The following is a 14,910-nucleotide window of genomic DNA, read 5'->3' as shown; positions in this document are numbered from 1 at the left end:
ATTGCTCCACAATCACCCTCACCTATCATCTGGGGCTGGTACAATAGACCAGAAGTGGCCGCTTTACAAGGGACTTAGTCCCACCCCACTAGCAATAAAAAAAACTGTGATTGAAGACGAACGCTAAAATATTTTTGATACAGGAAATAAAATCCGTATATCCACTTTGTCACGAAATGTAGGCACGTTTTGGGAAAATGAGAAATACGCACATTTTGGTCGTGAAACTTCAAGCCAAGCGACCCGTGTGTAGGTGCGAGGTTAACGCTGAAATTGGTCTTCGAAAGAATAGGATATGAGTGCGTGGATTGGATTTAACTTGGCCACGATATTATCCGGAGCACGCGGCAGCGTATTTGGTTGAAGCACTATGCTACGAGCCGAAGTTGGCGGGTTCGATTCCCATTGAGGTCATTGGATTTTTGAGTTGATCTAAACCTTCCAGCCACACTCTGACCCAGGGATTGACGCAGCCTCTAACAGAAGTGAGTACTAGGAATCTTCCTGGGGCTAAAGGGCGGTGGGGGCGTTCACACCCTCACGGCCATCTGCTAGCCAATTTTCTAGAAAATGTGGGAGACTCGACGTCTCACAACCCCCAGGGCCTCCACGGCGCTTTTTTTTTACGATATTATCCAACGCCAGACGTATTGTGAATATAAGTGATTTACTTTCGGGTTCCATAAAAGCAGGCAGTTTATTGGCCAGCTACATAACTGTAAGCTTTTCAAGTAAGACTTTATGCCATGGAATACAATATTTCGCATTTTAAATTTACGCGTACGTCATATGAAGGTAAGCGCGTTCGCTGTCGAAGCAACCAAGTGTACGATGCCCTCGCCTATGTCACCAGTTACACATTCGTTCATTAATTCTAGATTTGTGTAGTATTTTGACAGAAATCCAAAGAATTGAACAGGTCTTTAATTAAATGTTGCTTGTATTAATGTCTTTATGGGATCAGTCTGAGTTCTGTCTCTCACATACTCGCGCGTGTCCGGCAAGTGAGCCATACTGCCCTGTAGCGGTGATGGGATGGGGAGATTGGCTGGTACTTGTTCTACTCTTGCGTGTTACGTTAAGAGTGTTGTAATATCCCGAAGCATACACGACCCTTGGTTTTTGCAGAATGCCCTTGCTGCATGCAAATACATTTGGTTGACGAAATATTTACTAACGATAGACCTTATCATGTTATAACGCTAGATTTAATGGTTGCTGTTTTCCAGTTTCTTCGTCAGTTATTGGTGTTTTCATTAGTTAAAGGTGCGATTAGAAATGCCGAGGGCGCTGTGTATTGTGGCCTTCATTTCGGAGGAGGTCATATCGCTGCCGATCACTTGGGTTTAATTTTCTATTTCTTTTTCTCCCTTTACTCCTTGCGTCGAATATTACCTCTGCGTTAGTGGCTATCTCGAAATATGCGGGCCCTGTGGTGCAGGCTTAGCGCTAGGCTTCCCATACGCATTGTAGTAAGAAAGTAGTTTTGTAAGAATGGCATCATGACTGTTTATGGTAAGCCACTTCCCTGGCAGACGGATTCAGAAACCAATGAGAGACGACCGGTTTTGTACAGGGAGGTCTGAAATATTTGCTAATGTATATTCTATATTCTTTAATTGTTAGCCCATGTATACTCGTAGTTTTGAAAGCGACAAAACTGCACTCATTTCGTTTGTGACGTTTCTTAAATTCCACGTTTCTGTGTTACAGTTTAGAATGATCGACTGGACAGTACAACATTGTGTTCTTTGTAGTTTTTTCTTGGGGTGACATATTTCTCAGTAATCATGATGGATTTATAAATTAGCAACCAAAGCACGTTGTACGAAGAAGAATTGAATAGTCAATTGGGTGGAGTTGTTACGGAGAAAATGTTGGAGCTGAACATGCAAAAATGACGGTGGAGTGTTTCTTGGGGATTAGGGCTGAGCAGCTACATAGAGTGACAGAAAAGAGAGACTTAGGAAATCCAGAAACTGTTATTATTCATGTAGGTACCAGTGACTTGAGAGCAACGAAAAATCTTGATTTTGTAATGCGAGAGGTGTATACGCTGGTGGCTACAGCAAAGAGTAGATTCCCGAACTGCAGACTTGTCCTGAGCAGGGTGTTACGACGTAGAGATGTGTCATGGCGGCGTATTGGAGCTCTAAATGATAGATTCGACTGGATAGCAAACGCCTTCGGTAGAGATGGACTACATCTGAATGGAAGAGGGAGGAGTTGACTTTGACACCTGCAAGGTAGAGTTATTGGACTGGGTAGCGGTGGCCCAAAAGGGCGGAAGGAGTGACTGGTGGATGGAATTATCAGAAATCAGGAATTCGCGGCATTCACGGACAGAAGAACTGACGATTTTGTATGAAGAATGTGGATTAGGGAAGAGTGAGTTTGTGAGTGGCGACGCTGTAGCTAGGACGGGGGTTCAATCTGTAATAGGTGAACCTACATACTGGAGTAAAGATAAGTCGCAAGCGGCCTCCGTAGGCTAGGGGTAACGTTCCCACCTCGTGACTCAAGATACGCGGGTTCAAACCCGGCGGAGGTCGTGGAATTTTTAAGGGCGGAAAAATTTAGGGAACAAGTCCTCCGGGAGGGACTTTAAGCCGTGGGTCCCGTGTCGTAGCTTTACGGCACGTAAAAGAACCTCATGTCCCAAGGGGACCTCTGAGCCAAATTCAGGACATTCCCGCCCAACAGTAGTCTCTAACGCGTCTGGTAGATGGGGGAAGCATGGAGATACCGCTGAGCAAGTAGAGGGCGAACTCGCTGGCTGAGTCGGGACTGATGGCACGCACCAGTACCAGTAGGTTATAGAGACTGGTAGAATATCACAGGGGGGCGCACAATGGACCTATATCTGGTCTAAGTGAATGGGGAAACCCACCCTCTCCAATAACAACAACAGGAAGAACAAGAACAACAACAACAACAACAACAAAAGCAAGTCGCAAGTTGTGCTGTAGATTAACTGTAGGAGTATTTATAATAAAGCTGTAGAATTCTGGAATGTAGTGGACACCTACAATCCTGATGTTATAGGCAAGGAATCATGGCTAAAAAGAAGATATTAACTGTGCTGAAGTCTTCAGAAGAGACAGGGTTGCCCGTGGTGGTGGTGGTGGGGGAATTTTTAGCAATGTTAAACGTTGCATTTACCTGTAGGGAGTTGTGGACAGATGAGGAAGCAGAGATAATCGCAGTCGAAGTGAAAGGAATGGATCCAAAATATTCGTGGCAAATTAGAGGCATTTACAGAGCCCCAAACGAGGATATGTTGGCGATAGAAAGATTAGTAGCCCGTACCCAAATGACGCGAGATGCAGCGAAAAGAAGCATCACAGGTGGAGATTTGTACTTACCTCAGGCGGACTGGAATGGGGATGCGGAAAAAACAAGCGGCTTTCAAGCATTGGTAAACAAAATGTTATGGGATAATGGCTATACACAGGTTGAAGGCGGTCCCACAGGAGGACATTTACTGGACATTTACCTCGTGTAACATTGTACCTGGCATCAGTGATCATAGCGGGGTACTATTGGAAGTAGAAGGGGATGAAATTTGTCGGCAGCCAAAAATGGAAATGATGGTCCCGTTATACCACAAGACAGACATTTTAGGTTTACAAACCTTTCTTCGGGAAAAGTTTACCTTGCGGGCTGGGAATGGCAGATGCGTAGAGGAGGTTAAGTTTTCGAGGGTGTGGAACTTTTTGTGCCTCATAAAATTCTGAGTAAAAATCCGGATCCAGAGTATTATAACAGAGAAGTTAAACGGTTAAAGGTAAAGGCGAGGAGGGTGTACAATAAGAGGAAGTTTGGTGATTTTTACCAAGAGGAGTTGAAGCGTTTATCTAAGGAGTTACTGGTAGCAAAAAGGAAGGGTCAAGAGACCTTCTTACGTCCGGTCTTACAAAACGAGGGTAATTGGTGGGCACAGTTTTTCAAATATGTTAAAAGGCGCAGAGGAAATAGACAAAATATCCCGGCGATCAAAGGCTATAATGACAACCCCATCACAGATCCAATACTAAAGGCCAACACCCTAAAATCTTATTATGCGTCTGAGTGGTGAGCGAAACAGTCCACACATCCAATCAACGGATTCTGCTAATCCTTTCAGTATCAATATAAATAGCATAAGAAAGCGATTATCAGCAATCGGGAGAAAGAAATCTGTCGGGCCAGAGGGTATCCCTGGGGTGATTTTAAAGTTGTGTGGCGAAGCCATGATTCCGTACCTTGCGACATTCCTGGACGTAACAATGAACAACGGAGCTATTCCAGAAGATTGGAGAAAGGCTATAGCGGTCCCTATTTACAAAGGGGGAGATGGATCAGTTCAACATCAGTGGTTTGCAAACAAATGGAGCATGTAATAGCAGGGTATGTAAGACAAATTTGGGAAAAGAGTGAACGGCTATACGAGGGCCAACATGGCTTTCGGCCAGGGCACTCGTGCGAAAGTCAATTAGTCACAGTTTGTCAGGATATGGCTGATGCCCTGGACGAGGGCCTCAGGAGAGACGCGATAAAAATAGATTTTTCTAAGGCCTTCGATTTGGTCCCACATGACAGGATACTCACAAAAATAGCGGAAACCGAAGTGGACTTCAGGGTATTTGTGTGGATAGAGGATTTCCTTTTAGGACGCGCACAGAGTCAGAGTAGACGGGCACCTACCTGAAGAAGTCAGAGTGACGTCTGGAGTGCCACAAGGGAGCGTTTTAGGACCGCTACTATTCCTGGCTTATGTTAACGATATTTGGAGGGACACTGACTCAAATATACGGTTATTCGCAGATGACTGCATGATATACAGGAAAATACTGGATAGTAGTGACATGGGCAAGTTGCAGACGGATCTAAATAAATTAAGGAAATGGGCGGTAGTAAACGAAATGAAGATAAATCCAGATAAGAGTAAAGCGGTAAGTTCCACGAGAAATAGGGTGAAGGAGCGTCTGACGTGTTATTCTGGGGACCAACTAATTCCGGAGGTAAATAGCTTTAAGTACCTAGGAATAATACGGAGCGATCTAAGATGGGCAGATCATGTAAACCGTACTCTACGAAAAGCATTGAAGGCTCTTCATTTTATAATGCGTATACTGAGACAGGGCAATAATAACACGAAACGTCTAGCATATACGTCACTAGTGAGACCGATACTTGAATATGGTTCGGTATGTTGCGACCCATACAGAGAATGGCAGGTTAGCGCTTTAAATCGGGTACAAAGAAGAGCGGCTAAATTTGCCAATCCTACAGATGGATCTGGCTGGGAAACTCTGGTACCGCGTACATGATAGCCCGTCTCTGCGCCCTCTACAAGGCATACACCAGGAGACCGGCTCGGAAAGCGATAGAGGATAGCCTGCTTAAACCATGCTACCTGAATAGGGACGATCATATTTGGAAAGTTAGAAGCAGGAAACAAAGAACTGATGTTGGCAAATATTCCTTTGTAAATAGGACCACAAAGGATTGGAACAGTTTACCTGCAGGCATACTAGCGGCTTTCCCCTGTAAACTAAACACTTTTAGAAAGAGGGTTAGGAAAGCTGTTGCAGGTACAGAGGCCTTAGGCGCAGTTTGAATGGAAGCAAATGAAGTAATGTTAAGTGTCCTTGTTCGAGCGCAATGTCTGGATTTGCACTGTGTGTACCTTGTTTTCTGTATTGTAGTATTTTGTTTTGTAGTGTTCCCTTATGTTATAGACTCTACTTGTCTGTATCAGTGCAAGTTCTACTGCCACCGGGTGAACACCCAGATGCAGTAAAATAATAATAATAATAATAATCATACCTGGTACAGGACACGTCACCAAAGGACAGCACTCCACTTGCCGGCAACATATCAGAGTAGCAGTTTTACAATCCGTGTTTTCTCCTCCCTAGTGAATACGAAGTAATGTAACGAAACTGCACTGACTTGTATGCGAAATTAGACATTCTGTTTTTTTGAGCTTTTCCCTTGCCAGGGGCTTGATTGCTTGCTGGTAGCGTGTGTTATCGAATGAGCTCGAGCATTTTGGATGAGCAGAAAAGCCATATCTCTCGAGTCGTAATGCTTGGAAGGCCGTTCTTTACGATTTCCAATTTGGAGAACGAACGTTCAGCACTTGTGACAGTCAGTAAAATGGTCGAGATAAGTGAACAAGATTTCAGTTAGGAGTGAATCACTAGTTACTTTTACTAATGTCTCTAGCAGTATCGGTTTGCAAGCAAGATATGGAAGTTCTGGCGAGGGATATTCATATTGACTATGCAGATTTTCTACTCTAGTGTAGGACAAATCTTCATTTGTTACAGAAATTGGCTCGTAAGGTTGTATGGCCTCAGATGTATTCACGGCTTCGTGAAGGTTTTAAAACTGTACTTTTCGCTTGTGATGTGGGATAGAACAAATTGATTTTGAATGTTCCGAAGGATAGTCTGATGTGATTACAAGTTCATAATCTGTCTGTCTCTCTCTCTCTTACCCTCCCCACGTTCCTTGCTCCTCAGTTTTTCTTAGAACACCCAGTGTTTCAGGAGTCGGGATAACGTAGTCGGTATAGCGACTGGCTACGGTCTAGTCAACCGAGGGTTCCGAGTTCGAGTCGCCGTAGGGTCAAGAATTTTTCCCACGTCGTCCAGACCGGCTCTAGGACGCACAAGACCAATGGTATCCAATGGGTACCGGGTGGGCTCTATCCCCGGGTAAATGCGGTCGGATCGTGAAGCCGACCACTCACCTCCAGCTAGTGCCGAGATCAAGAAGATGTGGATCAACATATCCACTCCCCCTTAGGCCTTCATGGCATAGTGCTTAATTAGTTCAGCACAGGGACAGCTTTACCGTGTTTTTTACCTTTACACCCCAGGTTCCGGTCATATGTACAACTCTGTAAATAATACTGAAACATGTATGGGGCGTCATGCGAGTGCTGTTTTACTCGTAAACAGATTGGTAGCTGAGACAGCCTGCTTTTGGCGACTGAAGTAATTGCTAAGGTATCATCATGGTTAAAAGCTCAAAGTGGATTTTCTCTAAAAATCAAAATTGGTATAATGTCGGGCAATGTAGGGCGGTAAGTAGCCGATTCTTTGAGAAAACTAGAGTTTTCATATCTTTAGAGAGAATTAGTATAGTAGGTATGGTATATTTGTTGATGTGGGCTCCGCAGTAATGTGGGCCCCGTTAATTTCTCCGCCTTCTCGCACGGAGAATACGCCACTGCTCTCCATCGTATGCTTACATGAGCCAGCCCCATGTAGATATTTAGACCGGAGTATGGGTAGAATATTAGTGTAGTGGTCTTCTCTCCAGACATAGTGTTTCTCGTTGTCACTGTCACGTAAGAAGAAAACTAGGTTAGATCTTGTAGGCCTGGAAAATAGTTTTTCTCGTCGTCACTCTCACATAAGAAGAAAACTAGGTTAGATCTTTTAGGCCTGGAAAATAGTTTTTCTCGTCGTCACTGTCACATAAGAAGAAAACAAGGTTAGATCTTGTAGGCCTGGAAAATAGTTTTTCTCGTTGTCACTGTCACATAAGAAAACTAGGCGAGATCCTGTAGGCCTGGAAAATAGTTCGCAAATTCACCGCACTCTCGTCTGCTTGAACCGCCTTGTCTTTGCGAAAGCATCAGATTCTTCAACATTGATTGTTTGCCCTCATTACATTTTCTTTGGATTCGTATTAGTGAGCTGCGTGTGTCCGCCCGTTCTTCCTAGCAAATGTGGATATCTTACATGTCACTTGACCAATCCTTGCGAAACTCTGTACGAGCATAAAGTTACCGGCAACGATATCTAGCAAAGCTTTGTAACTCTGCACGCGAAAGTTATATGATGACATATTCATGAATGAGTGTGGTGTTAGCTACGAGGTGTAGCCCTTCGTACCCTAAAATATATCAATTCTGCGCCAAGTTCCTTAGCGCATCAGCAACTGCAGACCTCTACATGGGCAGTCGGCGCACACGCACACCGCCCAGCTCTCATAACATTCCCCTTAGTTGTAAAGAGCATGAAATTGCGTTTTTTTCCAACAGGAGAAGAAATGTACTTGAAGTTTCCACAAACGACATGTTTAATCCACAAATTTAAGATAATATTTATGAACAATGATTAATTACAATTTCTTAATTTAATTATTTTATTTATTACATGTCATAATACTGCACACCATCTGGTGGACCGCCGCCGACCACAGTTCGAGAAACATTGTTTGCCAGAATCAGTGCGGTGCTTTAGGAAAACATCAGTGAATCTTACAATGTCGTCAGCTGAGCAACCGTTAGCTCCTCGAAATGAAATCTTCTGCATACACTTAAGAACGCCTCAGTGTCTAGTAGTCTAGTAGTAGAAGTAGCATGTAGCGAGTAAAACTGGGTTTAACGGTTTATACTATCATGCATGATGACAGACATCTCTCCCTCTCTTACGGATGTTGCAAGTTTCAGTGCAGATCGACGCTGTACTTTTGTCTTTATAGCATGAACTCCTCTTAGGCACTAGTGCCGAACTTTGCGATTTATAGCATTATTTAGTACAGCAGACGAGACACTGCACATGCGCGCAGCGAAACTGCTGCTGGCAGGCGAAGCCATTTAGTGTATACTGTTCGGACAGTGTTTATGTTCCATACAGAGTAAGTGCAACATGTCCCTTAGAGTTGCGAACACTCATTGTTTTAAGTATTTTTTATGGAATTTCTGGGTATGTAGGATTCTGTAAAGTTAATTAACCCTCATTTTCTCACAGTGAGCACTAAATTGATATTGTATAAAGCACTGCTGAGACTACCGATGCATGGGAACGAGGGTTCGATGTTAACTGGGAGTAATGATCGGAGCTTGTGGGTCATTGAAAGGAAGGTGCTTCGAAGGATATTTGGCCTAGTATGAGAATGGATTCTGGCGTATAAGATAGAACACTGAATTATATCAACTGTTTTCTGGATAAGATATTATTAATACCATAAAGACTGGCATATTACGATCAGCAGGCCATGTTATCCGAACGTTTAACGATAATCCCATTAAAAACTCATCTTTACAAAACCAGGTATGCAGAGGATTTGGAAGACCAAAACTGAGATGGATGGTTGGATGGGTGCTTAATATGAGGAGATGTAGGCGAAGGGCGTCGGACAGGAGGGAATGGAAATGTGTCTTCGACACGGCCAGTGCCCAAACTGGGATGTAGAACCATTAGTAGCAACAGCAGGAGAAAACACTTCTCAGTGACAGAAAGTAACTTGATTAAACTTGTAACACTTTCAGTATGGTTATATTCGAGTTTGTTTTATTGTACATGACAGTAGCTGGTTACGTGATAGGAGAATTACCGTCCTGAAGACTAGGACGTCTGTCACCATGTAAAACACGTTTTGTGATGATAATTATGACAGTTCTAATTCTTATCTCAATTAGAGTCCTCTCACATATTTCAGTATTACGATTATATTTTCTTTCATAGCTCAGGCTTCTCACTGCGGAGCGTTGGGTTTTATTCTGAATGACCTCAGGTGGGAATTGTGGTGGACGTAGTACCACTGGAGCAGGGGTTTGCTGAAGTTTCTGCTGGTTACACTCTGTTCAAATGTAATACTACCCCTTGAGTTATGCCATAACTCGAACCAAGCAGCATATTGTTACATCCACGGTCTTCTCATGACTCCGCGCTAGGCTACAATGAGGATCTTTTTAATCTTTCAGAATAGTCTGTAGTAGAGAAATTTGACGGTCCATTATTTCCAGTAGTACCTCAGAATTTGTAGGGCCTATTGCCCGATTATTTGTAAGTCGGCGGAATAGTTTAATTCGTTTAAAATTGTCCGCCTATTTTAATTAATTTGCCGCACCGCATTAATCCACGGGGGCAGGTCAATGGAAATTCGTTTCTAAAGAACAAATCATGGAAGTTGTTAAAGTTATTTTATCTCCTGAGGCAGAGGTGAGGCTTTTTTCCTGGTGATCCGGGTGGGAGTGTTCACCACATCATCGCAGCCACAAGGACACATTGCTTTGTATCCATTACCCCCATTCTTCTCGAAAGTTCTCTGGAGAGTTTCAGAGGCTGTTTACAATATGAATCCTTGAGGTACTTTTTGAATTAATTCGGCTAGTCAGTGCCGCTGCTTAGTTGAGACAAAAATAGACCTTTAATACATGTCTTGAAATGTTCCTGTCATTCCTTCCATGTGTCTCACGTGCCTCGCCCATTTTATCCGTGATTTCGTCGTCATAGTAATATTTGATGTGTACGCATTACGAAACATTGCAGTTTGTTGCCCATGTCGCTGCTTCTTCCGCTCTCGTACGTACTCAGCACCCGCGTCTCACACACCCACAACTTACGTTCTTGCAAACATACGGTAATACCTACCTTTAATACTCTTTTGCACTGAATTACGTTCAGCATTGTAATGCATTTGGATCCTGTTAATTGCGCCTACTTGGGAACGGAACTTTGCAAAATTTGAATTGGATTGTGTTTTTTTCTATGATGGAAGAGATTAATTGCACTAAATTTCGAATGTTTACAGTTAAAGTAAAAATTTCGCTTCGTAACGGGTGGAGTCCAACTGGGTCCACTCGGCACGGCGGCCACAGATTGGCCTATTTCTCTTTGTTGAGTAATTAAATCAACGGTGGAGTCGCAGTTGAAATAAAAATTCAGTGTGCATTTTCACGGGTGGTTAGGGAAACTGTTTTACGTTCTTGTGAATTGCGATCTATGCGTGGCATTATTTTTGTTTAGATTTGCTTTCAATTTAAATTTAGCAGTTACTCTTAAATATTTTCAATGTAGTACGTGAAGGTGGCGTTAATGCGAGGGATACTCGCTTTACATGGACTTTGTATTTACATGATCCCGCAGTGTCTGGCAGTTGTCCATGTGTTCTGGTCTCAGTGGAGACCGTATCGTTATATGGCAGATATAAATGGCTGGTTTTTGTTTATCCTTCAGTTACCGCGTGATTCCAGATTTGCTTACCTTACTTGTATAGAACTTGGCTGTAGGAGAGACCGTTTGAAATGCTTTTATTCTCTGAAGCACTGAATGCTGAATGGTTACTGCCAGAGGTACGAAGGGCGTTCCGTATATAATGCCTCCTATTTTTTTTTCTGTTAATTTGTAACGTCTGAACTGGGTGTTGGTGGTACTGTAGTAAAGGTTGTACCTTCCCGCCAGTGTACTGTTACTTTGGTTGTCGTGCGACAGATAGCGACAGCAGAGCAGTCTACCAAAATGGCGTCTGACATAGAAGTGCATACGAATCAGAGATGTGTTATTGAATTTCTCACTGCCGAAAAAATTGCACCCATTGACATCCATCGACGATTGCTAAAAGTGTACGGAGACGATACTGTGGATGTCAGCACAGTGAGGCGGTGGGTAGTGCGTTTCAACAGTGGCGAAAGTGAAGTGCACGACACACCACGCCCTGGGCGTCCCTTTTCAGCTGCCACTCCTCACAGTGAACAGCACCTCATCCGTACAGATCGGCGGATAACGACCAGGGAACTGTGTGCACGGCTTAATATCGGCTGTAATGCATTGGAAACGATGTTGGGGAAGCTGGATTATCGCAAAGTTTGTTCCAGGTGGGTCCCGCGGATGCTTACACAGGACCACAAAACTCATCGAATTGAAGTCTGTCAGGACGTGTTGCACCAGTTTGAGGCTGAAGGTGGCATGTTTCTGGACAGCATCATCACCGGAGATGAGACGTGGTGTCACCACTACGAGCCGGAATCCAAAAGACAGTACATGGAGTGGCGACATCAGGAATCCCCAAGAAAGAAGTTCAAGAAACAGCTATTGGCAGGGAAAGTGATGTGCACGGTCTTTTGGGATAGGCGGGGTGTGATTTTGTTGGATTCCTGAAACCTGGTGAGACTGTCAATTCTGAACGCTACAAGACGACACTGACTAAGCTGAAAGCCCGCATTTCCCGAGTCAGGCCAGAGAAGCAGACAACCTTTCGCTTGCAACACGATAACGCTAGACCGCATACCTGTTTGGCGACCACCACGCACATTGCAAAGTTTGGCTGGACTGTCCTACCACATCCACCTTATAGCCCCGGTTTAGCACCTTCAGACTTCCATCTCTTTGGGCCTATGAAAGACGGACTACGTGGGCAACACTTTCCAGACAACGATGCTGTCATTGCAGCTGTAAGAAAGTGGCTAGCCTCTGCTGGCGCAGACTTTTACAGGCACGGCATACAGGCTCGTGTTCATCGCTGGCAAAAGTGCATAACGAATGGTGGTGGTGATTATGTGGAAAAATAACTGAACAACTCTAAGTAGCTGAAATCTTGCTCTATTTAACCGCGTTATTATGCTTTCTGTATCTGTTGTAGTTTTCATTAAAAAAATAGGAATTATATACGGAACGCTCCTCGTAATACCCTACTCAGTTTAACTCACGAAATATGATTGTGTTATAATATTCGTACATTATAAATTCGTTTTTTGGAAGGTATGTATTAAGGCCGTAGATAGAATTTCTAAGCTTGACACCTAATTCTACGAGGGTAAGTCAGAAATTATCTGCACTTTCCACATAACACATCTTTAGGTTTGTCACACTGCCTCCTACGCATGCATTGTTAGAGTTGGTACTACTGTGGTCACGTGATCGAAGTTTTATCTTGATCGCATCATTTTCCTTGATGCTGTGACAGTGTAAACATGGCCGCTTTGCTAGCAGTGTGCACCAATGATTAACAAAGAATAGTGATCCGATTTCTCTGGTTGGAAGGTGTGTCAGGGGCTGAAATTCATATGTGGGTTCATCACTATGAGCCAGAATTCAAAAGCCAGAGTATGGCGTGTAAACACCTGAGATCGCCAACGAAGAAGAAATTCAAGACCCAATATTCCGCGAGAAAGGTGATGCTAACCGTTTTTTTTGGGACTCAAAAAGGCCTGTACTGGAAGACTACCTGGAAAAAGGGTGTACGGTCAACAGTGCAAGATACAGTGATTTGCTGGCCAACAATCTGAAGCTAGCAATTCGCACCAAAACGCCGAGGCCTATTGTCGAAGAAAGTGTTGTTGCATGACAATGAGCACTCACACAAGGACGGCCAGACCGTTGAAACCATTAACCATTTGTGTTTCGAGGTGCTGGAACACCCTGCCTACAGCCCAGATCTCGCCCTTTCCCACCATAATCTCTTTGGACCGCTCAAAGATGTTTTACGAGGTTTTTGATTTTCTACGGACAAAGAAGTGGTGGAAGCGGTGCATAAATGGTTGCGCGACCAAATGGAAACCTGCTTCGTAGAGGGAAAACGCAAGCTTTTGGACCGCTGGACCAAGTGCATCGAAAAGGGAGGAGACTATATAGAAAAATAAAGTACTTTTTCAACCCCTACTTTTGTATATATGGATTGGAAAAACAAGAGTGCAGATAATTTTTGACTTACCTACGTAATATTTTTATATAAGGGATTAAAAGGCACGAGAGATATATATAGAATTGTAGTCGTGAAACTAGACTAGGCATAGAGTGATGAATANCTGAAACGTCGGTTAACACCACTTATACACGGTGCCAAATCCCAGAAGACTGCTTTCTTCAATAATATTGTAGTCGGCGTTAGAGGAATGGAGTGTGAGCCTGTGCACTGGATTCAGTTGACCCAGGATGGAGTCCATTGGCAGACTTTAACGAAGCTTCGAGTTCTGTAACAGGCTGGGAATTCCTTGAGTTTGTGAGCGCTCATTAGCTTCTCAAGGACTCTGCTGCTCTACAGAGTTTCGTATTCGGGGACGAAATTTCGACCGATGATCACAGTTTCCTTCGGAATCTGTACAGCCTGTTTAAAATGGGAGACTTTGTCAGATATTACTGTTAGCACAGTCACGGAATGCATGAAATCAATTACGTTTGACGACTAATTACTTTTATGCGGCTGTGCAAGAAATAAACGGTGACAAAGACATCCATATTATTCACTGTTAGTAACCTTGCACTATACATTACCGAGCGTTGCGGTCGTATGGTTTTCACTCTTGCTTCGTATTCGGGATATATTGTGTTCAGATCTCGGTCCAGGGACAGGCAATCGTTGCCTAGAGTTTTCTTGGTTTCCTTTAATCCTTCAAGGCAGATATTGAGATGATACCTTTACTCAGGCCACGACCACTTCTCTGCGCCTTACTCTCCTATTTATTAGTGGCTATTTAAATCATTCGAGGCTATATAATTTGAGCCGCCGACTTTGTCGTTAAATAAACGACAAATGGAATTTAGTTTAAGTAGTCCACAGCCACTTTCGCATATTATTCATGAATACGACGTTATGTAACCTAAGCTAATGACAGCGTCGTTAAATATCCATAGATAGATAAATGAATAAACAAGTAAATAAAATATACCACATCGAATTCTAATGTTCGTTTTTAGTTTTTGCTACTGAAGTGTTTAACGTGTCGGTTGCCTTCTGCGTATTATGAAGTATGTGATGGCCCGCAACACACATCGCGTAATGGAAGTCCCTTGTAGCCTGTCACTTCGCTTTTTCGGAATGCATATATTTTGTTAGAGGTCTGGAAATAAGGAAGCAATTGAAATGAAGGATCGTGGTTTAGGCTGCGGCTTTATTTGTCATTGTAACGAAATCATATAGTTTTCGACACGAAGTGCCTTAACTGTTGCTGTAGTATGTATTTAAGAGACAGTGTATGGAATTCAGGCCTGACAGCTGTAGGCGTAGCGTCAGATTTGCGAATTCTGAGCATTTATTTTTAATTTGCTTAGGCATTTTATATGCTTCCCAGGCATTATGTAGAATACCGTGACTGATGCAGGAAAAATATCGGTAGGACGGCAGCAAATGCTGACGATACACAGATATGCGATTTACATGTTGTTCCTAAAGTTTAAATTGGAG

At 43.3% G+C, this 14,910-nt stretch overlaps 1 protein-coding gene across 5 annotated transcripts in view; it reads left to right on the top strand.

Annotated features, from left to right (window-relative positions):
* Positions 1–14,910, top strand: part of LOC111866421 (metastasis-associated protein MTA3) — a 267,249-nt gene that overhangs the window by 119,249 nt on the left and 133,090 nt on the right. The window lies entirely within an intron of this gene.

The sequence above is a fragment of the Cryptotermes secundus genome, unplaced genomic scaffold (genome assembly GCF_002891405.2).
Source record: "Cryptotermes secundus unplaced genomic scaffold, Csec_1.0 scaffold193, whole genome shotgun sequence".
NCBI lineage: Eukaryota > Metazoa > Arthropoda > Insecta > Blattodea > Kalotermitidae > Cryptotermes > Cryptotermes secundus.
This window is presented reverse-complemented; position numbering and strand designations above follow the sequence as displayed.